Raw genomic sequence first — 26779 nt, 5'->3', positions numbered from 1 at the left:
TGAAACAAATCATATGATCGAAATCATGAACAATAACACTTCTCCCATGAAAATTAATCATAGTCGGAAAACTCGTTACTTGCGAAAAGTTTTACATTCGAAACACGTATTTACAATATTTTCGCATATTTAACTTTGAACCTTGGAAATCAAGTGATAATGTGTTGGATTTATTATTTTAAAGGCAAAAAGCAGACACTTTTCGAAAAGTTGACAGTTCGGAGAAATATTCATTTAATAAAGATCAATTAATTGTATTTGCTGATTCACCAACCGAGCATAAGAGATCAAGCACAGTTACGCATTTCAATTGGTAAACATCAAAGTAATGTTTCTCAGTTTGTGCTCGCATCTCATCCTACACAGTCGAAAATTACTTATGGTCGAGACGATAGAAAGCAAAGTCCTGGCATTACATTCCTTTTGTGGAATTTGACCTTTCTGTTTCAACAGATTTCGCAGCCGATTATTAGTGAACAGATTCATTGCATGGCTAGTACAATGGATCCTACTGACACTAAGTATCCTTCCAGGTCGGGACACGAACATACGACAACTGGCTTGTAAGACCAGCGTCCTATGCATTGAACCGACGATAGAAACAAAGACAATAAAGTGTAGTGAACAATAGAGTGTACGAAATGGGCAAATACGATTTAACAAAGTCTGTAACTTGGCCTACAAGACCAAATTCAATTTGTATTGATTTCAAACGCTGCAATGTTAGACCAGCAGCAACCGAAATTGAAATCTTGCTTAAGGAACGAATGCATCTAAACGTTAATGATGTAAGTGAGATTAAATTCAACAAGGCGTCTAACGTGTACATTATGTTCAAACGTGAAAGAGATGCAATTGCATTTGCTTCGGTTAATAACGGGGTGCACAGTGTTGATCATGACAATGTTAAATATAAAATCCCTGTGTACGTGGTGGACAATGCCATAGAAGTACGCGTGCATTACCTTCCCCCGCAGACCAGCGATCAGTTCGTTCGGGAAAGCATGTCTCAGTACGATGAAATTCTTTCCATCGAAAGGAATGTATGGCTGAATTTTTTCCCGGGTATCCGGAATGGCGTACGAGTGGTACGTATGAAACTACGTAAAGCAATTCCATCTTACATCATTTGTGATCAAGTCGAGATAAATCCGTGTAAAACGCTGATTACGTATGAAAATCAACTGGTTACATGTCAGTTTTGTGAACAACGTGCATACTACGGTAAACCTTGAACTGAAACTGCGAAAAGGACATCTTCAAACAAAAACAAGGACAACAGCCCAACAACGGAAACTACGAGCGCAGTACTCCTGTTTCACCATCTACTGCAATTAATATACAACAAGGTGCATCTACAGCAACTAACAACACGCCCTAGACTGCGAATTATAAAGAAAACGAAGAAAAAACGAATACCAACAACGATACTACTGATGCGGCAATGGATGACGAGACGAGCCACGAACAAAGTGCCCCTCAATCATCGCAAGATAAAATGGAAGCTCCTCTCCCCCTAGAAAAAGGGTGACAATACATTTGAATGTATTCATATATACACAGTCTACAGTGTCCTGAAACTCCAAATATGAATTTACCATGTTTTCTCCGAGATGGATGGACTGATCTTCAAAAATTTAGATTCAAATGAGAGATCTTATGATTTCATAATGGTGCTATTGATTTTCATTGGTATCCAAATTCTGGTTAGAAGTTTACAGAGTGATTTTAATTCCAAACCGTCATTTTAACTGTGAAGCAAAACACGTAATAAATCATTTAAATTGAAATCATAACTGCTTTAATTTGTAGTTTGCTGATCATAATTACCGGCTATTGTGGTCAAAAACTCTAATACAAAACTCAAAGTCATCTGAAATATTTCGACAGCAGTTTGTTTTGAAATGTTTTTACTGTAGTATTGAAAATTTCGTAGATTTTATTTTGTTTCAAAAAAGTTGAATACTCACATCAAAAATCCTGACCGCGACTGATAAAAAGTCGCGATGTCGTTAAAATGTTCTAAATCGACCTTTCCCAGCGTTCTCAACCATTTCCGAGAGCGCTATAATATCGATCAGCTGGATAACAGTATTATGTTTTCAGTGGAACCAAGAATCTAAAGCTGTATTTGATGGTGTTTAGAATGATGAATCAGAAAAATTCTATGCGAGAAGGAAAGTCAATAAGTAACCAAAAAGTGACCAATATACGTGCCCGGAAGCTGTACAATGATGTATCCTCATGGACGACGAAAAGTACGTGAATATGGATTATGGGTTAAATGTTTGAAGCTTCCCGGACGAATGTTTTCTAAAGCGAAGATACGTTCCTAGCAAGTTTGGAGCCATTCTTGTCAATGAAATGGTAAGAAAGCTATTTATCTGGAAAGGTATTTGGGTTTCATGATGAACAAGATTATGAATTTCCAAATGTACAAGCAGAAGTGCCTGGAAAGTGTATTCTTCCGTATATTAAAACTCACAAAGGACAGGTAGAGTTTTGACCTGATTCAATAAGCAGTCAGTGCTACAGTGGTAACGAGGCAACGAGGCAATTTCCTCGAAAAAAACACCAATCCACCTAACTGCCATCAATTCCGCCAAATTCAGAATTATTGCTCAATTGTAGAAGCTGAAGAAAAGTGGAAAGTTGGATGCGACTGAGATGGAGAGATGGTTGAACCAAATGGCTGATTAGGTTAGCAAGTGGAGCGTCCAAAATATGATTGATGGTATGCGAAGAAAAATTCGAGATTTTAACAAAACGAAATCAGAATAATAATTTCCGTACTTTTCCCAGTTTGCACAATCTGATCAATAATGAAGTAGCAACAAATGGTTACTCTCTAATGCTAATAAGCACAACCACCTAAAGCAATTCATTTTTGTTTTAAATCGTCTGAAACAGAACTAGGTGTGCGAATAATCGATAGCAACTAATAAATATCACGTCTGTGTGATATAAACCAATAGTTCTGGCTGTCAACATGATATTAGATGATAAACTGTTCAAACTGTCCTCGCAATGATCCTAACGTCCTCCATTCGATTTCAAAGTTTTCTGAATAACAAGTTGAAGCTTCTCCTTGCGTTTTATACTATACTATAGTCCTCAAACCAAATATTGACAAAACATCGATCATCCTTCACGACTTTCGATCCGACATATTGATATAATGAAAGAAGCGATAGGACGCTTAACTGTTTGTCAATATTTGTTAGCCGTTACCAAACACTACCGGGTGGATGAAGCTTGCTTTTAATTAAAGCTCTGTTGTCTTCGTTGTCATCACCGGCACTGGGAACGCTGCTACTACTGCTGCTGCTGTCACATTGCAGCACAGAGCAAAAGCAGTAGATGTCGGTACACAAAAGGCTCGTAAAAAAAGAAAACATGTTCTTTGTGACAGTGCATGTGCCAAAAGCAAACCAGACAATGACGCAAGCTTTAGAGATTGAATTTTCTGGTTACTTTTAGGTTATCATACATTTTTTGAACAAATTTTCCCCGCAGGACTGAATTGAACCGAAAGATTCATCCGCAAAATGGCGAGTAACGGAATCGTCCCCCGAAGAAGGAACGTGATCGGGGTAGTTTAGATAGAGTAAAAAACATCTGCTTCGGTATTGGTATTTAATATTCAACGGTTACGATGCTTTGGAAATGTAAGATAAAACATCGAAGAAAGTAAAATTACGATTGCTTTGCTGATGACACAGAACCACGCTATACTCTTAAATCGGCCCTGAATAGGAATTGATGCAGAAGTATCGTCGACTAAGTAAACCGTATCTCCTACATAGTTTTCCAACAAATAATGTGAACAGGGGTAAGTGACCTACAATTAAAACATTTATTATAAAGATACTTTGTAATGGTACTCTTCATGAGGAATGAAAATCCCTGAGAGGAAATTAAACAATCACTTATAGTACTGTTCGTTGTACCGTTTAATTCTAATATGTCACGTCATTACACTCTCACAAAGTCACTATTTGCACAGTCACTACTTTCACAAAAGTGTATCAAACGTTGTAATACAGGTAACTACAAGAAACTGACCAACGCCAACTAGATGTCCTTTTCCTCTGATAAACGGATCACCCATACGGGAAAATTTCTATGATAGTGTTCATACAAGTGAGAGCGAATATCAGCAATATTTGGTGTGTCGGTAACTGAGGGGATGTTTCTAGAGTTTATTGTGAAGGAAAGCCGAATATTCTTTCAGCTCACTGCTGTTGATGTTGACGGTACAGAAGAGAAAACAAAATAAAGTTAGGCCCTATCTTGCTGCCATCAGTCATAATTTAACATAATTTCATTTTCCTCATTTTCGTCCTACCAATGTTGTTTCTGTAGGCGATGTAGCCAATTGAAAGCTGACCGTGAAGATTTTTTCTGGTGTTGTTTCGGTCTAGCTGTCATGTAAAATGATATTGTATTTTTTTGTTTAGCGCTCCTTCGGAAAATTCGACACTGGCCCTACCGGGCGTGCCGACTGTTTTGCCTTTCTCATATCTTTTTATTAAGTCAGAAAATTGCTTGCCTATTTTCAATGGATGCCTGTTAGAAATATATATATATATATATATATATATATATATATATATATATATATATATATATATATATATATATATATATATATATATATATATATATGTATATAGATATATATATATACATACATATATATATATATATATATATATATATATATATATATATATATATATATATATATATATATATATATATATATATATATATATATATATATATATATATATATATATATATATATATATATATATATATATATATATATATATATATATATATATATATATATATATATATATATATATACATATATATATATATATATATATATATATATATATATATATATATATATATATATATATATATATATATATATATATATATATATATGCGGTAATTTGTGGACGAAATTCAAGATGACGGATGACAGTTAGTAATCAGATGATTTATCTCGTGTCATTTTATCGGAGTTACAATTAACTGAAAACTAATTTTGTTTTGCTCCAGGAAATAGAATTTATTCTTTTTCAAGCAAGTCTGAAAAGAAGGTGAAATAAGGGATATTTTATAAAAAAGGAACGTGTTTCTGAAAACCATTAAAAAATTATGCCCGGTTATTAAAAAAACACGAACGACATATTTCGTGAAATAAATTTAAGTGCAATAATCAGGGATGATGCTATTGAAGCTACAACGCTGGCGATAAAAAGACTTAGTATAAAACAATTGCATAATTGTACTCTTAAAATATTGGCTAAACATGCGACGAGAGACATATGGGATCAGAATCTTAGCCCAGGTTGAAATATCTGCATCTATGTTCCACAGCCTCACCATCGCTTTTTACCGTCTTTTATGTTAACTTTTAACTCACTTTCATAACATGAGAACGTGATATATTCATTTCATAAACCGCAATGAGCGGTCTGCTAAATCGCTGATGACTATTGGACCGTTACACACTTAAAACCGTTTCTTGAGCTCGGCATAATAAAATGCCGAAACTGATCAGCAACACCTAAATTTGCTGATTGCTCAGTAATCAATACGCATGTTTCTGAACTTCGTTAAAGGCATTCACTGATATTTCGGTAAAATGCTTCACTTTGCCGAAATTTGGCATAATTGCTTGCTGAATTTATCAGTAAACAACAGATATGCCGACATCAGCAGAGACGTTTGCCGAGATTTCGTAATATGCGCTAGCTGTTGCTGAGATTCAGCACGACAGCTGTCATTTATTCCCACGTTACATTTTCGCTACGCATTGCGCGATTATTTTCTGATGAAATTCTCGAGTGAAAAAATGGATAATCTTAGAAGAAACGTGGAACCACTTGCAAGTAAAAATATTGAATAAATATAGTGACATGTTTCGCTTTATAAAAAGCGACTTTATCAGATCACATTATAAGGGAAAAACACCCAACACGGAGCTCAAAGAGTCCTCGAGACAAAACTTTGGGGGATATGCGAAAAAATAACCCAATGCATGGACAAATTCAATAGATCAAAGTAAGTTTATTTTTTGAACAATACCGTATATGTATCATTAAATATTGAAAATTTTTGTATATTTATTTTTATTTTCATATTTCCAGCTCGACTCAAGGTGGCCGCATCCGGAAACGTCGCTTTTTATTATGCTACATGTTTTAAGGTAGAGGCTTTAAGCACTACTGGCAACAAATTTGTAAGCCTCCTTTAAGTGTTAATAAAATATATTTTTGATCCTGAATGGTGTATTCATAATGTTTAGAAATTACAAACAAAATTAATTGATTAGATTTTTAATTACTGATGATTTGGTAATTTGTTTTTTTTTCATTTTTTCGTTTTATTGGATTGCCGAATATTCAGCGAACGTTTCACTGAGCAAACAGTAAATCTTATGCTGGCGATTTCGGCAATATTTGACGTTTGTCAAATTTGAGGGTGCCGAGACGCTCAGTTATTTTATTTTTGCCGAGATGATTGCTAATTACTCGGCTGTGCGAATCTCGGCATTTTTTTGCCGAGACTCAGCTAAAAAATTTAAGTGTGTAGGTGGCGTTAACAGTTCAACATAAACTGCTGACGCACTGATGAGCCGAAGGCGAAACATAGAAATCGATAATAGATCGTAAACATATCAGGGAAAATGTTATAAACAATCAAATTCAGAGAAAAAAAATCCGCCAACCAACCCCAGGGCTGGGGTAGGTTGGCCGAATGTGATAAAATATGTGAAACACATCAATAGTAAACGTTGTCGGTGTTTGCCATGTTGTATTATGTAGGTAGACTGGCAAATCCTATCAGTAACATTAAATGCTTGAAAAGTTTTGATGCATTTACTTAACAAAATATTGAAATCATCTGTTTTTAATGATTTATTTCTTGTGTATATATGTATGTATTTTTCTTTATTATCATTAATATTAGCATAATATCCAAGTTTGTTAAAAAAAATTTGCTCTACGCTAAATGGTCGTCAAATGGTGAGATAACTAAGTCCTCACAAGTTACTATTTCATGCCTCCCCGAGAGTCTATTACTATGTTCACACTATGAGTTAAAACATGTTATAACTCCGATTTCATGTTCTAAGCGAAATAGCATCTTTTACTTTTGCGTTATTTCATATTCATAAACGTCACATTAAAACATGTTTTATGATGACATTTGGTCAATAGAACGGCGTCGACTGGGAATGAGAGGGTGCGAAATGGCTTGTAGATTGAAGCCCATTTTAAAGCGCAATATTGAATTGAATTGAATTGTTATTATTAATAATATTTTTATTTTTATTATTATAAAAAAAGCCTTGGTATTACATTCCTGTAGTGGAATGTGACCTTTCTGTTTCAACAGACTTCGCAGCCGATTCAGAGTGTACAGAACCAGTGCATGGCTGGTGCTACGATTCTACTGACACTACGAATCCTTCCAGGTCGGGGCTCGAACATACAACTGGTTTATGTTATATCACAGAGAACAGATATCCAACAGACATTCATGCATGCAAAGTCGTGTGCAACGGTGATTTTTAACGGATTTTCACTTGTATGCTCTTCACAGCTTTTTAAAAAGGTTGTACTAACTTGGATGTCTGTTCTCTGTAGTTATATCATGTCATATTGAATTATATTATGTTATATTATATTATATTACGTTATGGTGTATTGCATTATATTAAATTATGTTACATTGCATTGTATGATATTATATTGTATTGTATTATGCTCAATTATATCGACAACGGGGAGGGGCAGGGAGTTCATCAGGGTATCTTACAAGTGAATGACTGGATGATGGAGTTGATTGCCAACCTGAGTCACATGGGGGAAACTTTGTGTTTCTTCCTGAAGCTCTGAAATGAGTAAGACGCACCCTTCTAACAAAAAAAAACCATCAGACGGGTTTAAGCTGGTGTAGAGAAATTCTTTATTATATGGCTGGATGTTCTTGCTGGAAGGCGCCGGGTCCTTAAAACCCATTTTGGCCTTCTTAACAGCAGTTATATGAAAGCTATCTGAAAATGAAATTCAGATCTACTCTAAGTCTACCCGCATTCACTGGTAATGCCTTGAACTGATGGTGGCTTCACACATGCATACATACATACATACAAAAATTTGCTCTACTCTAAATATATAACTCGGTTAACCAACTCCGCGGATCCAAATTTATAGAAACAGGATGTAATTTGATTCGCGTTACACATATTATTTTACGAAAATAGAAATTTACTCAGATATTTACAAAGAACAAACGCGGTTCCGTACGAACGACAACACATAAACATTTGAAATTGGGTCGATACATGGGCGACCTAATATCCCACTAAAATTGTTACAGATGTCACCACTGCCTGTTCATAAGAGACTCTCGTTCAACCTGCCCCTTCGGCCAACCAGTCCCGGTATGCTTCAACATGCTTCAACAAGCCATCCTAGAAAAATCATAAATTTATCTGGAAAGCTCAATTAAGATAGTACTTTTTTAGAAAAGCAAATCCTGTAGTAATTGATTTGAATCTTCTATTTAAAATAGAAAATATTACTAACGAACACTTTTTGTACCTCAAAACAGGCGGGAACACCAACGTTTTGCATACTTCATTATTAGAAGTCAATTTCAAACCGGTATTAGGAAACTTAAATAATTCGACGGAAAAATACTCCGACGAAAGAACCCTGACCCTTCTTGATCTTGCTCGCAATAATAAAAAAAACGGCTTCCATTTCTAGGTTGTCCTATTTGCTTTGGAACTGTTTTTTATAATCATTTCAACATTGCATCCGATGTTAACCGAGGAAATCACTTTTGGTACTATTCGCGAATGTTCTATGTAGTCGTTCAGATTTTACAAACATTATTCAATTTTGTCTGGATTCGAGTACAGGTTCCTAAATTATATGGTAATATGTGCAAAAAAATGGGAAATATGCACTCTACATTTTCAAAGATGACTCAGCCGATTCTCAACAGCTTGAATTCAAATGATGGGGCTTACAATACCATAGTGAACTATTGAATTTTATTCGAAATTGACTTCCGTTTTCAGTAATACAGGCTGATCAGTAGAAAAAAAATGGATGGCTTTACTGATCTTCACAAACTTAGGCTTAAACGAAAAGTCTTACGGTCTCATAGACTGCTATTGAATTTCATCCGGATCCGACTTTCGGATCCGGAATTACAGGGTGAACTGTGCTTAAAATTTCAAATCGTCGTTTAGAGCGATGATGCAAAAAACGGAGAAAAATTTTTAAATTTGGGTAGGTTTTATTAATTGCTGACCAAAGAAACCTTTCGTGTTTATATTCAAGAGTAATTGAAAAGTATTTTGATGATCCTCACAACAAAATTTATGAGAATATGAATGATATGAGACAAATATCATTACTCCACTAGATAGATAAAATAGGTTTTTCAATATTTTATATTCCGATCAAAATGATTTTTGTGTTTTTTTCATGTTTACAGATTCTGAAACAATCATCACATTTCGATCTCTCAAATAATTCATATTTATGCCGAAGCCCTCTTTTCAAACGATAATGTCACGTGAGAGGCATGGACGTACCGATACTTTTTTCCAAAGCAAAACATTTTCGAATTTCTAGTAACTCGAACCGACAAAAGGGCCTATCTTTACACGTTTTATTTTGCGTGAGATTTCAGTTAAAATGTAAAACCAATTGTAAATGAAATCACACAACGAATAATACACACTAAAATTGTCATTCCAAGGCATTTTTTCAAAAAACCTCAACCATATGGTTTCACTACCACAAAGTTTGTTTTCGCTTAATTTCCAAAGTAAGCAGCTAAACTTCAAACCAAGAAAAACGACAAACACCAACTGTACCATGAGTGATTCTTGGCTTCACGAAAATATGCTAGAATTCCAACCGAAGCACGTATTTCATTTAGCATGAGTTCATCAGCAAATTGGAGGGCTTTCCGCTCCATCCGTTCCTGGCATTCACGGAAAATGATTACGTTTGCATCAATATGGGAGAAGGTGACTGTGTATGTGCGGTTGTGTGTTCTTAACTTCCGTCCTTCATTTCCGGCTTTTCATCAGCCAAATTCTTTATTATCACTCGTAGCATCTTTGTTCGTCAGTGACTTCGTGATCGTCGGAGTTGTAGCAAACTTGCCTGCTAGGATTGTACGAGAGTCACACGTACGAGTCACATTTGGTACCCTTTTCAAGTTCCGGAAAAAAGTTCCCTTCCTACGTTCGTCATCACCACCAGTGTGTTTCTCTAGTTCGGTTGGTTGGGACATGATTTTGCATGTTTCACAAAGTCAGAAGAGCAAAATTATAATAAATTAAACATAAACTTTTCCGTTTTTCTGAGCTGGTGAGACTTCTCTTGTATTTTTCTCTATTTCTTTTGAGACTATACCAGACCAGAGTCTCGAGTTCTTAGAGCAAACATTGTTACTTTCCCAGCACAAGCGCCTTTTCGTGCCACGAAATAATAAATTATTGGCAAGATGTGATGACAGTGTGCAGAGGCATATGTGCGTTTTATTTTGTTCGCGAAAAATTTCCAAACATTCAGTTGGCTCGTTTAATTTGACTATATGCTTTTTCAAACCCTTCCTGATATTGTTACAGCGACAAATTCCTTTATTCGATTGAACGAGATCCGAAATTGTCGCAGTTTCACCACGGATATTCCTAAATTGGTTACACCTTGTATCAAATTTCATCAAATCAATCTTTTCATAATAAAACGGGTTCTTTTCCAATGAAGTCAACTGAAATCGGTTAAAAAAAAGAAAAAATAAAACCACCGCATCGGTTACGTACCAAAGAGAAAAACACATCAATCCATTCGTATCCCCGCGGAGTTTAGTGAAGTCAACAACAACCAAAAAATACACAAAACACACATCAACCAATCAGTTCACATTTGATGTTTTCACAAATCTTCGTTTTATTTCCCCCTGGTTGCCGATATCCAAAACTTGGTATCAGATATCTTCTCCCTTCCTCCGCGTCTGCGATGTAAATCAATCTCGACTCATGTAGATTTCCATACCTTCAACCATTCAAGTCATCGAGTAAGTTTTTTTCTTGTACTCTTATCTCAAATTCATTACAAACTCTAGCAACGGTTTCATTTAAATCGGAAACGAAAACCTTAAAGGTAAGTATCATTTTCCTAGCCGTAGCCTCAGCGCCGAGGCTGCGGTAGAAACAAAAAACCCACAAACCGTTTAGATGAGGAATCGATTACGACACCAGCCTTTGTGGACCCCCTTTATAAAGATGGGGAGCGGAGGACAACGGACGGAAGCTACTATTTATTTCTGTTCTGCTGTAGTCGTCGTTTCATAAGTTGTAACGAAAGCCGCATGGGCTGTCAACATTTCCTGCACAGAGCAGACAGTTCTTCGATGTTTTTGTTTGTGAACAAGTACTTCACACACACACACACACACACACACACACACACACACACACACACACACACACACACACACACACACGTATAACCGAAAGGAAGCTTTGAGCGTTGACCGACGTTGCTCGGCCTGGGCAAAGCTTCAATGGATTTGAGACAACAAAAATGACGACTTTGATCCGAAACGCGCCAAAGAGCGGACGTGGATTCAAGTTACCATTTCCGAGAGGGCATTTTGCTGAACGGACCTTTAAGTGGTAAGCGATACCTGCGTATGTGCGGTGTCGTTGGGTGCGCGGGTATATGTGAATGTGTGTGGCTCTCGAATAAATCTGATTCGAGTGTCTGTCAAACTGGCAAGCTGCGGAACGGATGGCCAGGGAGCAGACTACAATTGTGCAATGTCGCTTGTTGTTGAAAACTTTGTTAATGTTAAAAGGTTAAAAACAAACAAGAGTTCAAACATGTCAAAATCAAAATTAACGCGATTCCACCCACATTGTATTTATCGAGAAGCCAAAGTATAGTTACAATTAAAAAAAATTGGAGTAAAGAACATGACGGAACCAGCATGGCATAAACGCTTTCCAAACAGCTTGCATCGAGTTGATTTCCAACTATCGCTCATATTTGCAAACGATTTCTTTGTTTTGACACAAGATTCGAAGCACCTCTAATTTAAAACATAATTCTGAATTATAAAATGATTTACATATCTATAGATGCACAAAAAGCAGCTTCACAGTTCTAAGTGAATTTACAACCCAAAGCATATAACAATGAATCATGGCATTGACTTTACATCAGGCTTAAACAAATTTTCCGTCATGCTTGAATTTACGTCATGTTTTGTTTACCCGTTATCTAAGAGAGTTCTAACGGAATGATTATTGGTACAATAACCATACTACGATATGAATCAAACTTTGCACTTGAGTGGAGAAAACCATTTGTTTTGGAAAGAACATTTCGACTTCGGACTGACTTGTTAAAAAGTAAAGTAAAGTTTATTTTTACATGCTAATAGAAGTATTGTACCAATAGCCATCTCATCAGTATAGTCACAATATTATTTTGCTATCGACTTTCATTCAACGAAAGTAAAGATCAATCTATCGAGCAGAGACAACAAATCTCACTCTAACTAATGGTTTTCGCATATCAAATGACTGCTGGAGCTGAGATGAATTTTGAAGCCTAGATGTAATATTCTGTCGTTACCCAAGAAATCATGGCATTCTTGAATTCATGTCAAATGTAAGATTACCTCTCCAAGAGTCCAAGAATACGTGCTCAAGGTACTTGGACATGAAATAAAAACAGCTAAAATTTTTTGTATTGCCTCATTTCAGCAAATCTTCACAAACAGTTATTCTCAATAAAATATGCATTTAGGCGAAAAACTTAATAAATTTATAGTTCTTAATTAGTGAAATTATATTCTAGTGTCTTCATTCAAAAGCTTGGTAAATACCCTAAATTTTTTTAGCTGTGTCATTAAAAAAACACAAAATATAAACCAAATAAATGTCGAAAATTGGATTATCTCGTTTATATTATTAGTACAAAATACAAAATTAGGTAAGTTTTTATTCATTCCACGATACCATTACAAATTTTCCCTCAGTTTCCACGAATAAGAACTGTGCATCAAGACTTTCCGGAACTTCAATATCGGATATTGTTGAAACGTTCACTCGGGAAGTCCATGAGTTTTGTGGTGCATCCGAGCATTTTGAACTCGAAACATACTAAGTTGCGTGCGAACCCGAAACATATTAAGTTGCGCGCGAATACATTACTGAAATTTATACTCACAAATATCCTACTCCCGTGACACTTGTGTAGTGCGCAGTAGTATACACGGTCTCTAGAAACAACAAGTGTTGGAGGAACATTCCTTCCCATTCCTTTGACAATCTACGTTCGGGCCTGGCCGGCGCCGGTACTGATCAATGAATTGTGGGAATCTTAGAAGATGTACATTGACGAATGATTCACCAGTCCCAGGTCATCTAGAAATTCTCTGTCCAATTTCAGTTAATCCCGATCAGTAACGGAGTAGCAACCAGGGGAGGTCGGTCAAGCCTAGCAGAACCAGAACCTATTCGGTTTAGGTGTGGCAAAAAATGTCCATTAAGTATTAATAATTTAACAAATTCATAGACGTTGAGAAATTTGAAAAATTATTATTCTCAGAAAGCTGGAGAATGTAAATGGATTTATTCGTACATTGGCGTAAAAGGATTATAATATTTATAATTATTATTTTCAATCGAAATCATTTCTCAGTTATAATATTTCGTCCTGGAAAATCGTCCCGAATCGGTTCATTTTTATTTTTCATAATACTCCTACTTTGTGTTCAAATTTTTTTTAAGCGAGTCCGGAATTTTTAAATCTAATCGTAATCCGCGTATGAGCTTATAATAATTCCGATGAATCTTATATTTCAAACATCTTAAACGGTTTTACAGTTAATTTATCTTTTGAAATCTATTTTCTTTATCTTTGCTGAGTGAGTTGAGATTTTTCTTATATCATGCATTAAAATCTTGAGACCATTGCTCGACCTTTCCTCCCCTTATTTCAGTTAGTTCATGAACTAGGCATAACATTCGATAAATTTCAGCAGCTGAAGGTCCTTTCGCAACTGGAGGGAGCAACGATGAACGAATCGTAACAACACCTAAAATGTTCGGCATTCGACTCTTACTTTTCAAATATGACTCATACATCTATTGAACCATCTGGCTTTCTAACAGTCCGTATTCTTTTTTTTTATGCAATTAATAGAAACTGTTTTTTCGAAAGACAAAGAAAATAAAAATTTAAACAAATCAAATTTCAAGAAGATTAGAAGTGTATTGAAGTGCGAAATGAAGAGTTTTCTAGAAATTTCATTATTACGAATTCCAGAGTATTACGAATTCCAGAGTAAAGACAGAGCCGGAAAGTTACGCTAGTCTTAGGAACTTAGCAAAAAAAATACCACCGCCAAACATACATTCTAATGGATTAAAAAAAAAGGTAATTTTTTTTTCAATAGCTGAAATTTTGAACAATTATTCTTCGTGAAATTGTCTAGCTGTTTTACATTATTAGATACATGTAAACATATGATTTTAATTGGCAAATACAAAAAACTATTTTAATTTGATTTCACTACAGTGAATATTTTACATACGAATGCTTGGATGTTGACCAACTTTAAGAGAAGATGGAATCCTATGGAATAAATTTCATCAGACAGAGTAATTCAAAAAATAAACCGGAAATGATCAAATGAATTAACCCTAAAACACTCTCGTGGGGTAGATTTCTACCTCAGCGCTACTTCAAATCTTCGTTATTTGGTTATGGTTTACTATAACCATAATCAACCTTTACGATAACGCAATCTGATATCTAATCATTCAGCCAGTTAAGTGAAATAAAAATAATGTACCATTGTGTCGATATTTTTGGCTTCACGAATAAAAGAGACAAAATATATTCGTTATACTGAAATATATTAAATATGTCATAACTTTTATACCATGCAACACCATTGTTTAATAGCTTGCAACACATGATGTCTCATACTCTGCAGCCCACATTCCTATCTTTTGCGTAACTGATATACAATAGCTCAACCTACTTATGATGTTAATAAATGCTAACTCGTGGCTAACTAATATATCGGAATAAAAACACTTGGTTAGGGAAACATTTACCATTGATCACGAAAAAAAAACAATTTCAAAACCTTTACAATGTAACCAAAATTTTCAAAATCGGTTGTAAAAGGCTGGAGTTGAAATAAAAAGGAAATTCTGGCGTATTTAGGGACTTGTTTTACAAAAACGTGATTAATCCACCTAGCAGTGAGATGATACCTTTTTTTTATCAATCCGCATTTGTTTTATGCATGGATATTCATCGGTGTTTTAGTTCTCATGACATTATTTTAATTATCGTCGTTTTAAACGGAAAATTGAGTTTTAATCACTCACTACCCTGTAATGTCGAAACTGCAAATCGTATAGAATTTCAATCTTAACGTGTGACAATCGATTGAACATTCCAGGAGATGTCGAAGTAAGTTCCACTTTAGCGTTTTTCGTTATTATTTATGGTACTTCCAGAGCCGGTATTCAGGAACTAGTATAACCCAAAATGATTCGTATGCCCATAAATTAATACGCCAAATAATTTACATCTTCTATATCGGTATGGATTTTAAAAACTTATCATCCTGTAATTCCAGAATCGGAAAGAATTCACCAATTTTGTGTGGGACCGTAAGTCCTTTAATTTGAATCTTTGTTTTTGAAGTTAGATTTGGCCTTTTTGAGAAAATGATTGAGCTTTGAGAAACGATTCGATACTGGAACCGGAATTCTAAAATCGTTGTAGCTGAAACCAGTTAAATTCACCTGAGGAGTGTGTAGACATCTTTAAGAAATTGTAGTGCGAATTAAATTTTATGGTACCTTCCGAATCGAAAACGGAATACCGCTTAAACTGAAATAAATTTATTTGGTGGTCGACTGTTCAAATCTACCAACCCGATAAACCTGATTATTTGATGCGAAATGGACATTTTTATACTAATCACCCTGTATCTCCTAAACCGGAAATCGAATCTGACTAAAAAGTAAGATGTTTTATAGGATCAAGACATCTCATTTGAATTTTAGATGGTTCTTAGAATTCATTAGAATATTAGATCGGTTCATCCATCTACGAGAAAAATGAGTTGCATTATTTTAATTTCGTTTCACATATCATCCTGTAGTTACGGAACCAGAAGGTATTGAGAGGCAAGGACCACTTTGCGGTATTCGGTTATGCTCAGATAACTTGCATGCAAGTCGAGGTGGTTGTGGTCCAAGCAATAACTGATTCAGCGGGGACTGACAAACGCTGGTGGGTTAGGTGGCATAGTGAATTTGATGCTGTGGGATCCTTGAGTGAGTGGTTACTAACTCAGTAGATTATTTTTCTAGCGGATTTTCCATCAGCACTCTCACTTTTCACCGGAGTTCCTACTTGTCGAACTATCGGATTGACTCTCCATACACGCCTAAACTTATGTTACGTGTGTAACAACACGAAATCGATTAAATATATATATGTATGTATGTATCACCCCTAGTCCATTGTTAGCTATTAGTTTTTTTTGTTTTCCTTTCCTTCCGAACCAGCTATGGAGATGAATGGTGACAACGTTATCTGTGTGGTTTGCAAGAAGCTGGAACCAGATTCGAACAAGGTGCTTTCGTGTATGTATTGTTTCTCTGCTGCTCACTTCAAGTGCAGAAATATTATTGGTAGCGCTATTAGTAGAGCGAAGGCAAACATGTATTTCTGCACCACAAACTGTTCAGACATATTCAAAAGAATTGAAGAGATGCAAAACAGCAGATCATCAATGATGAGTATGTTTGCATCGGAATTGAAGGACACTGTTGCCAGTGTTGTTGCTGACCAAATGACATCAGTTAAAGCCGAAGTTTCTAGTCAAATGTCTCATGTAAAAGCAGAAGTTCGCTCTGTCACTGAGGCAATTGAAAAATCACAGAATTTTCTATCTGAAAAATTTGACAATATTTCATCAGACTTCAACAATCTTAAGATCGAAAACGAACAACTGAAACAGCAACTTTCTGAATTATCAAAATCACATACTGAACTCACAAGCTATGTGCAAAAATTAGAAACCAATGTCGATAAATCCGATAGAAAGATAGTTTCAAATAACGCAATTTTGCTGGGTCTCCCAGTCAATAAAAACGAAAATACTCAACAATTAGTTGAAAAAACATTGTCTCATATTGGAGTTATATTGCCACCAAACTCGATTCGGTCAGTTGAAAGGCTGTATAGTATCAACAAACCAAATGTTACAGTTCCCATCCAAATTTCATTCAGAGAAAAAAACATCAAAGAAATGGTACTCGCTCGTAGAAAAAATGTAGGTGCAATAACTTCAACAAATATTGATCCCTCCTTTTTGATTAATGGTAAGGCAACCAACGTTACAATTAGGGATGAGTTAACCCCCTTATCAATAGAACTGTTGCGGAATATGCGAGAACACCAGGAACAATTTAAAATCAAATTTGTCTGGCCTGGGAGAGGAGGCGGTATACTTGTAAAAAAGGATGAAAATGCAAAACCAGAACTCATCAGAACCAGAGAGGATTTGAATAACTTGCTCATTCGATTGTCTTCTAAACAAACACCATCACCGAAGCGGAAGAAAAACTTTCACACCTGAATTATTTATCTATTTTTTTTTTCAATTGCAATTATTTTTTTTAATACCATTATTATTATAACTTTATTGTTATTATTTTTAACTATTATCGTTCATTAATATTTTTATTTTCATTAACTGTTTTTCTTAAATTTAATTTAAAATTAATTTATAATTATTGTTATTAGTGTTATTACCATTTTCAATTATAGTTATAATTATTGTTTTTGAAAGTAGTAAATAAAATGTTGGATCAAAATTTAAATTATGTCTACAGTAACATTGACGATTTTAATTTGTCTCATGGGACTGTATGTCCAAAGAATCTAAAAATTTTACAATGGAATGTTCGAGGAATTAACGAGTTACACAAATTTCATGATGTCTTAACCTCCGTCGATCATTTCTCGACTCCAATTGACGTATTAATTATTGGAGAGACCTGGCTAAAAAGTAAAAATACTGCATTATACAATATGAATGGCTATAATTGTATTTTTTCCTGTCGAGAAAACTCCTCCGGTGGTTTAGTGATGTATATTAGAAATACAATTGAATACAACGTCGTTGAAAACACCTGCAGTGATGGTTTCCATCATATAAATACAGAACTAAAACTGTCCGGGGAAGTGATTGATGTTCATGGTGTCTATCGTCCACCGTCTTATGATTTTTACATGTTTCATGACAATATCGAAAGGTGGCTAAACAACAGCTGTAGTAATCGTCCCTGTTTGATTTTCGGAGACATGAATGTCCCAATCAACTTATCTAATAACAATGTTGTCTTGAAATATAAATATCTTTTGCAGTCTTATGGTTTTATGTGCTCAAATACGTTTATTACGAGACCCGCAAGCTCAAACATTTTGGATCATGTTGTATGTACCATGTCCGATGCTCATCGTTTAAAAAATCATACTATTTTTAGTGATCTAAGCGATCATAGCATGGTTCTGACATTTTTTAAGTTACAGCACGGCAAAAATCTGGTTGAGATATCCAAAAGAGTTATTGATCACGATAAACTTAACAATGATTTCAAAAGTTACGTTGATGCTATCGAACATGTGCAGGATGTGAACACCTGCCTACAAAACATTATAGCAAAATATAACAATATATTAAAAGATTGCACCAGGGTAGTCACGAAGCATGCTAACATCAAAGACACACAATGTCCATGGATAAACTTTGATGTGTGAACATCAAAATAAAAATTAAAAACAACTACCTAAAACGATGTCGTCGAGACCCCAATGATGTTCGCTTAGCGAGCTTGCTGAAGCATATTTCTAGAAAACTGGACTTACCTAAAAAGCGAGCTAAAAGGAGTTATTTTGAGAGGCTATTAAACAACACAGGTAAAAAGCAAACCAAATCAACTCCATCTTTGATCGTCAACGGAAATTGTATAACTGACAAGAAACTAATTTGTGAAGCATTCAACAAGCACTTTGTTACAGTTGGATCCAAGTTAGCAGAGAATATAACCCCAAATAGCTCTTGTCCACTGCAACACATCGATCCAATTCCAAATTCAATTTTCATCCAACCATCGTCGGTGAATGAGATTATACTTCTCATCAATGAACTGAAAACGAACAAAAGTCCTGGCCCTGATCTTATTCCAGCAAAAATAATAAAAAACAATGCCGAATCCTTTTCTCGGATCTTATCTGACTCATTCAACTTGATGATACAAGGAGGATTCTATCCAGACTGCCTTAAAGTTGCTAAAGTTGTTCCAATTTTAAAATCAGGTGACTCTGCAATACCCGATAATTACCGACCTATAGCGACACTTTCAGTCTTTAACAAAATCTTCGAAAAATTGCTGATAAGTCGTATAGGTTGTTTCCTAGAAAATCACAGAATACTCTACAGCATGCAATATGGTTTCCGAAGCGGAAGTAGCACAACCGTTGCTATAACTGAGCTTATAGATAATATTCTAGAAATAACGGATTCCAAAAGATATGTGGGTGCTTTATTTTTAGACTTAAAAAAGGCCTTCGACACTCTGAATCATGAAATACTGCTCCGTAAACTGGACAAGTATGGAATCAGAGGGATTGCTAATAACATAATCCGAAGCTATTTAGAAAACAGAATCCAATATGTTTCAATCGATGGAGAAACAAGTTCTTCAAAACAAGTAAGCATTGGCGTACCACAGGGAAGTAATATCGGGCCCTTACTGTTCTTGCTATATGTTAACGATATATGCAAGATTAATCTCTCTGGTACTCCAAGGTTATTTGCGGATGATACGGCCTTGTTTTATCCGAATGCCAATACAAGTTCTATTATAACAAACATGAATAACGACTTGCTGATTTTAAAAGAATACTTCTCTAAAAATCTGCTCTCTTTGAATCTACAAAAAACAAAATGTGTAATGTTCCGATCACCTAGGAAAGTTCTTCCCACTCTTCCCAACTTAATTATGGAAGGAAATGTTATAGAAAGAGTGGAAGTTTTCAAATATTTGAGAATCCATCTGGACTCTACGTTGTCTTGGGAACATCACATAAAGGAAATCGAAAAAAAATCTCATCATTGTGCGGAATTTTAAAACGTGTAAGCCATTTTCTACCACGGAAGACACTTATTCTGTTCTATTTCGCTCATATTCATCCTCGCTTGAGTTACCTCATCGTTGTCTGGGGTAGAGCCTGCAAGTCAAAATTGAAGAGATTGCAAATATTGCAAAATCGTTGTATCAGAATAATATTCGATCTACCCTTTCTATTTCCTACAGTTCAGCTTTATACAGATCTTCCTCATAAAATCTTACCCATTCTAGCTATCTGCGATGAACAAACATTAATCTTAATCCACAACATAATACACAATCCGGAGACTTTTCACAATATAACAATAAATACAACATCTCGAATTCACAACACAAGGCAAGTTAATCATCTTTCGCAATCTCGTGCATTTTCAAATTTTGGTCAGAAACGAATTACATTCATTGGTCCAGCAATATATAATAAACTGCCCAGAGAGATACAGAACATTACACATCGTCACTTGTTCAAATCCAGCATCAAAAACTACTTAAGAACTCGTATACGCCAATTACTAATCTAAGTTATTAATTATGTATTTGTGTCTTTTATTCCTATGTGTTATATGTAAACCGTCTACAAACAGCTAAATGTAATTATTAATTCAACGCGTTAGAATCACCTAAATTGTAACTATTCTTGTTAATATATGTGCTTCTTTAAAAGGACAAATAATCCACTAGAAGCACACTTTTCGTTTTTGTCATATTTAGTATATCTCTCTAATCATTAATGTTACTTCAAGAACTTTAATATTTTCAGCCATTTTAGATATAGTATAGTAGTAATTCAATATTTGTTTTATAATTGTTGTTGCCAATGGCTGAAAATGGTGCCCATTACCAGGGGGCTCAAATGCGAGCCTTTTGGTGTGGGGGAGAGTGGAGGGTTAATAAAAAAAAAAAAAAAGTCGGATCCAAATTCAGGAACCTTGTTTGGGAACATACGATTTTTCATATGAATCGGAGTTTGGTTTGTAGAAAACGGCTTAGCCATCTCCGAGAAAATTGAGTGAAATTATTTGCCACACACGTATTTGCTGATCTCGACGAACTGATTCGAATGGTATATGGGTGTTATGTTGCTTTATCATCAAACGCGTAAAACTCCTACTACTGGAATAAGGCGAAAAGTCGTTTACACAAAAAAATCGATATCTCCGTGAAAAGTGGACGGATTGTGACAATCTATGGCAATCTATAGCTATTACCGTGCGGAATCTAAGTCCGGAAACATATTCTGTTTTCAAGGTCAGTTGTCACACACAAACACACACACACATACACACACACACACACACACACAAACACACACATAACACACACACACACACACACACACACACACACACACACACACACACACACACACACACACACACACACACACACACACACACACACACACACACACACACACACACACACACACACACACACACACACACACACACACACACACACACACACACACACACACACACACACACACACACACACACACACATTTGCTCAGTTTGTCGAGCTGAATCGATTGGTATATGACTAAAGTCTAAAGTTTGAGCGAATTCTATACCTATTTTTTTATATTCATTCAAAAAGGTAAAAATGTAATATTTCATAGAAAAAATCATCTAACTCAAATATTATTATAAAGGATTAGGTTATGGAATAAAAGTGTAACTTTGTAAATATATCGAAATTTAGTAGTTTTAGACAGATTTAATTCTGGGGAAGAAATCTACCCCAAACAGAGTATACGTACAGAAAAAGTCACGAGAGCGTTCTAGAATTAATTTAAAGGGCAACCAGCTTCTTCCAAAGAAGTCGGAATCAATACCTTCCAATCCTTAATTAAAAATATAGAATACCTGACATTACTATTCTATTTTAGACGAATTCTTGTTCTCAGATAGTTTGTAAAATAATTCCTCATAAATGTACAATACTTTTAGTACTTTCAGTACTCTTACCCTATCATAGAGTATTGATACACGAAGCTGTGTACAAATTTTCATGATTAGCTTTACGTTGGAAGACATTCCAGTCAGTAACACTCACCTAGTTGATTAAAGCTGATGCCACGAGAGACACTAGTAGAATAAGAACTTCGTTTTTAATCCAACACATTGACTGGGTAAGCGTTTCTTAGCTTGCCAAAGATTTATACTTCACATCAATATCGAAATTCACAGTTCGCGAAATAAAAATCACAGCCACAGTCGAAAGGAGCAACCCAAACAAACAACATCACAAAAACAACAACAACAACGAAAACATCGAATCACCAATCCCAGGAAGATAGTGTTGCAGCCACAGAATAAAGAAAATTGCACTTGTCTCCCGCTGGTCTTAGCTATCCCGTTTCGCCATTGCCATTGGGACTGGTAATACTAGCACAATGCACACCACCATTCACAATTTTTTACGAGCTTTCTTTCGGATTTAACCATCAACGAGGGACTGCATCTTCCTGTTGTTATTCACACCGATAACAAAATCCACCCCCTTTTTCTCGTTTCTTCGCGACTATCGGCACTTCCGGGATTTCGCGTAATCACCGTTCTTTCGACACGATCCTCTGCAGTGGTGTCTTCATTATTGCCCAGAAACTTTTTTTTCTCTTACTCGATACGAATTGGTTGGTTGACAACCGGAGATCATAAATCTTCCATCAACATCCGATTGAAAAGCTCTTCACTAAATCCACCCTCATTTTATATTTCTACTGCGTTTCACTAGCATCCACGCTAAAATTTCTAGCGATCCAGTCGCCTTGAGTACGTAAGAAGGTTTTATTCTCACTATCTCGATATGCAAACGACTCGAGGATTTTGGAAACTTAGGTTTGATAGCACATGGCTTCTTACGTACACTACACCTCGTAGGCAAACCATTCACTGTAGGAAAAATCTGCCAGATGTCAAAAGCATCCACTTCCTGGTATGTCACCAAATACTACCAGAGTCCTCTCTGCCCGCGCTGCACCACTGCTGCTGAGACTGCTCTGGTTCAGTGTTGGTGTTTCGAAATTATCGCAAATCTCACTGCTCTAGTATACACTTTCCCACATATCTCTACATACAGCATCCAAGGCAATTTCTCACAAACACACCCACCGAAACTGGTGAGAAAAGGGAAATTTCCCCTCGATTAAAGCTTCACTGTTTTTTATACACGGTGAAAGATTTTTGCGATTTACTGGCACAGAATAATTCTTGTTCTAACTTATCCTTCGTCGAATCATCACATCTTTAAATGTAACTTAACTCTAAACTAGATTCCAAATATCACTAATGTTCTCCAATTTTCCCTCCCTGTAATGGTATTCGTGAGTTTTTCCGATTCTACCTCTAAACCACAGTTCACTCCCTTCCCACCAGGAAAGTCGGTATCACTTGGCAGCAGCTCCGAGGAGGTCCTTCCTCCCTGCAGCGATAGAAAATCACTTGCTCTCACGAAAACTTCCCGATAACGAGATCCGCATTAATGCGCACGTTGGAACATCGTTTTCACTATTTCCACCGAATCTGTAATCCTTTACACTTATTCAATCCTCTCAGGCGGATGTCCACGATTTACTACAGATGACAGATCTGTGTCCTGACCGTCAGTGGATCGTGAGAGGGAAAAAAATATCTAACGCACTGTCGTATACATTATCTTAACGGAACGTCGTGACAGCACAAAGATCCAGCTCGTACTAACCGCTCGGATGTCACGAGAGGTAAACCGAGGCCGACCCTGCTGCCTGCTGCTACAACCAACGCACGAAGCACTTGAGAAAGATAGAAAAACACGAAGCTTGAATCCGTCTTGCCCGACCCGGCCGGACCCAGCCACCAGAAGGATGACGCGCTCTCCCACTCATGTTTCGTATCCGCAAAGCCCCATGAACACTTCATGCGTATGCGGAGTGAGAGCGCTACGAAATCGAGAGCATAAAACATAGATACGCGCAGGCTCCGCGTCGCGTGCCATCGTGATGTGAATGTTTGTGTTGCATTGCATCATCCTCCACCGGTACATATTTTGATACACACTGTCTTGAAGGTTGGTGCTAACGGGTGCTACATGTTGTGCGTATTCTGCCGCACTCTCACTCATAATGAGCTGAATCCGCTCTTTCGATTGGTTTTGTTTTGAGCCTTCGTTCGCCACAGTAGAGCCAATGATGACGTCATCGTCGAAGTAATGTGGAGCCTATCAAGTAAAACAACTGCTGCTGTTGCACGAGAATGTTTGAATAGGTTCTGTTCAATGTTTACCGGATACTATGTTTGCTCACTCCCGTTGGGTGTGTACTCAATGAATTTCTGGTAGATTCGACCCCAGTAGCATAACAAATAATATAATATTTTGGATGAAAATTACGGCTAATACCACGAAACCATGATTTTATATATTTATATATAAAAACTGAACTTCCGCCGACGATTAAAAAAATCTACTTTATTTTGACTGTCCTTCGATTTCATCAGAGTGCGCCAATGGAAAATATTATTATCATTAGTGTTGATAATAATTTTTCGAATGCAATTTATTTACACCGGATAAACCGGTTATGCAATCACTTTTCACGGAGAAAACTTTTTCTCGGAGGACAGTTTCCTTTACAAATTATCAAAATATGTGCACTAAGTTTTCTCACATATGGCTTAGTCAATTTTTCACAAATTGAGAGGTAAAGAAAAGGTCTTAAGATGTCAAACAAAATTCTTGAATTTTATTTCGATTCGACTACTAGTTCCAAAGTTACAGCATGATAAGTGAAGAAATTTCGCTATCAAAGTTTTTTTCAAAGCCTGGATACTTTATAAGTCCCCCTCCACTTGATCGATCAACCTTGCTCGCTGTGCTCCTCTTTTTCTTGTGCCTACCGGGTCAGCTTCAAGAACCATGTTCACTGGGTTGCCTTCCTAACCTAATGACATGCCCATCCTATCGTAGCCGTCCTATTTTAGCAACTGTTGCAGTTCGTGGTTCCTACGCCGTTTCCATGTTTCGTCTTCCATCTGCACTGCGCTATAGATGGTCCGTAGCACCTTTGTTTCGAAAATACTAAGAGCGCGTTGATCCTCTCCATAGTCCAGGTCTCGTGGCGATAGTAAATAACCAGATTAATGAGCGTTTCGTAGAGGGTCAATTTCGTGTGGTGGCGTACTTTACTCAATCGAATTCGAAGAAACTCGAAAACGTCCCAGATACTCAGACGTAGCACATCACTCAATCCATCGTTTCTTTGACCAATCGTGTTAGTTTATGCGGAAAACCGTATCGTTTTCTGATCTGCCATAGCTGTTATCGATCGATTGTGTCGTATGACGCTTTGCTTTGCTTTGTGATGCGTCAGTACGTTGTATTCATGATACTACTGGAGTACTTATCTTACCGCGAATATGTGATTCGTATAGGTGCGGGCTACAGTACATCCCGCTTGATACGGCCCAGCGAATTCCTTAGCAATTGGTGATAGACGACGGCGAAGGATTTAAGAGAATACCTTGTAGGCGGCGTTCAGCAATGTGATTGCGCGGTAGTTACAACAGTCAAGCTTATAGCCCTTTTTTGTAGATGGGATATACCACTCCTTCCATCCATTCATGAGGTAGAATCCCCTTGGAAATCTATCTTCAGCTGAGCATGTACCCAGATTGATTCATCAGTCGTAGGGTAACAGAGGTATTTTGGCCCACTTTAGGAATGATTTTATTTTGGCCCATTTTGAATAAATATCCACCAAATGTTGTAATATCTTTGAAAAACCCTTCCACAATAGGTAATTTAATGTGTTTACCTTCAAATTTATGTAACATGAGTTACTTCACATCAATTAAATCCGATAAAATCGACAAAGTTTGTTAGGTGGGCCAAAATATATGAAGTGGCCAAAATACCTCTGTTACCCTACTCTGTATTTTGCGATTCGCCATTCAGATGCTTGCCGTAGTACTACTTTCCAGGTTACCACTGGTATCTCTGCACATTTACTATTCCACCAGAATTATTTTATTAGCACTAAAACCTGCCAAAAATTATAGTAGCTTAAAAATATTATCAGTGAATCGACCGGAATACACCCTTGTTGGGGGTCAATGCATAGGGCAGTAGACTTACATGTCAATTGTCGTATGTTCGAGCCCTGAACTAGAAGTCTTTGTGTCATCAAAGTTGTAGCACCAGCTATGCAGAGGTTCCGTACGCTACGGCGAAGTCTATTGCAACAGAAGTTCAATTTCCACAAAAGGAATGTAATACCAAGGATTTTCTTTACTTTTATAGACCGGATTAAAAAGTTTAAAGGCAAATACTAACCATTTTTTTATCAGGTTTTTGCACGAGAACGTTTTCATGCGTCAGCGTCTTGCAACCACTCACTCTGAACCATCAACCCGGGAAATTTCAAAAAATAATTTTAGGTTACCAACTGAAATTATTGGATCTATCGTGATAAAATGTTTGAATGGATTCATGGTG

At 36.3% G+C, this 26779-nt stretch overlaps 1 protein-coding gene across 3 annotated transcripts in view; it reads right to left on the bottom strand.

The window, feature by feature from the left end:
- Nucleotides 1–24009, bottom strand: part of LOC131435924 (nephrin-like) — a 437633-nt gene extending 413624 nt beyond the window's left edge. For all 3 annotated transcript variants that reach the window (XM_058604222.1, XM_058604220.1, XM_058604221.1), the window contains exon 1: nucleotides 22364–24009. The gene's annotated coding sequence lies outside the window, so the exon portion shown is untranslated. The remainder of the gene's footprint in view (nucleotides 1–22363) is intronic.
- Between the last annotated feature and the right edge of the window lie 2770 nt (nucleotides 24010–26779).

The sequence above is a fragment of the Malaya genurostris genome, chromosome 3 (genome assembly GCF_030247185.1).
Source record: "Malaya genurostris strain Urasoe2022 chromosome 3, Malgen_1.1, whole genome shotgun sequence".
Lineage (NCBI taxonomy): Eukaryota > Metazoa > Arthropoda > Insecta > Diptera > Culicidae > Malaya > Malaya genurostris.
The sequence above is the reverse complement of the archived record's forward strand: the minus strand, read 5'-3'. Positions and strand labels throughout refer to the sequence as shown.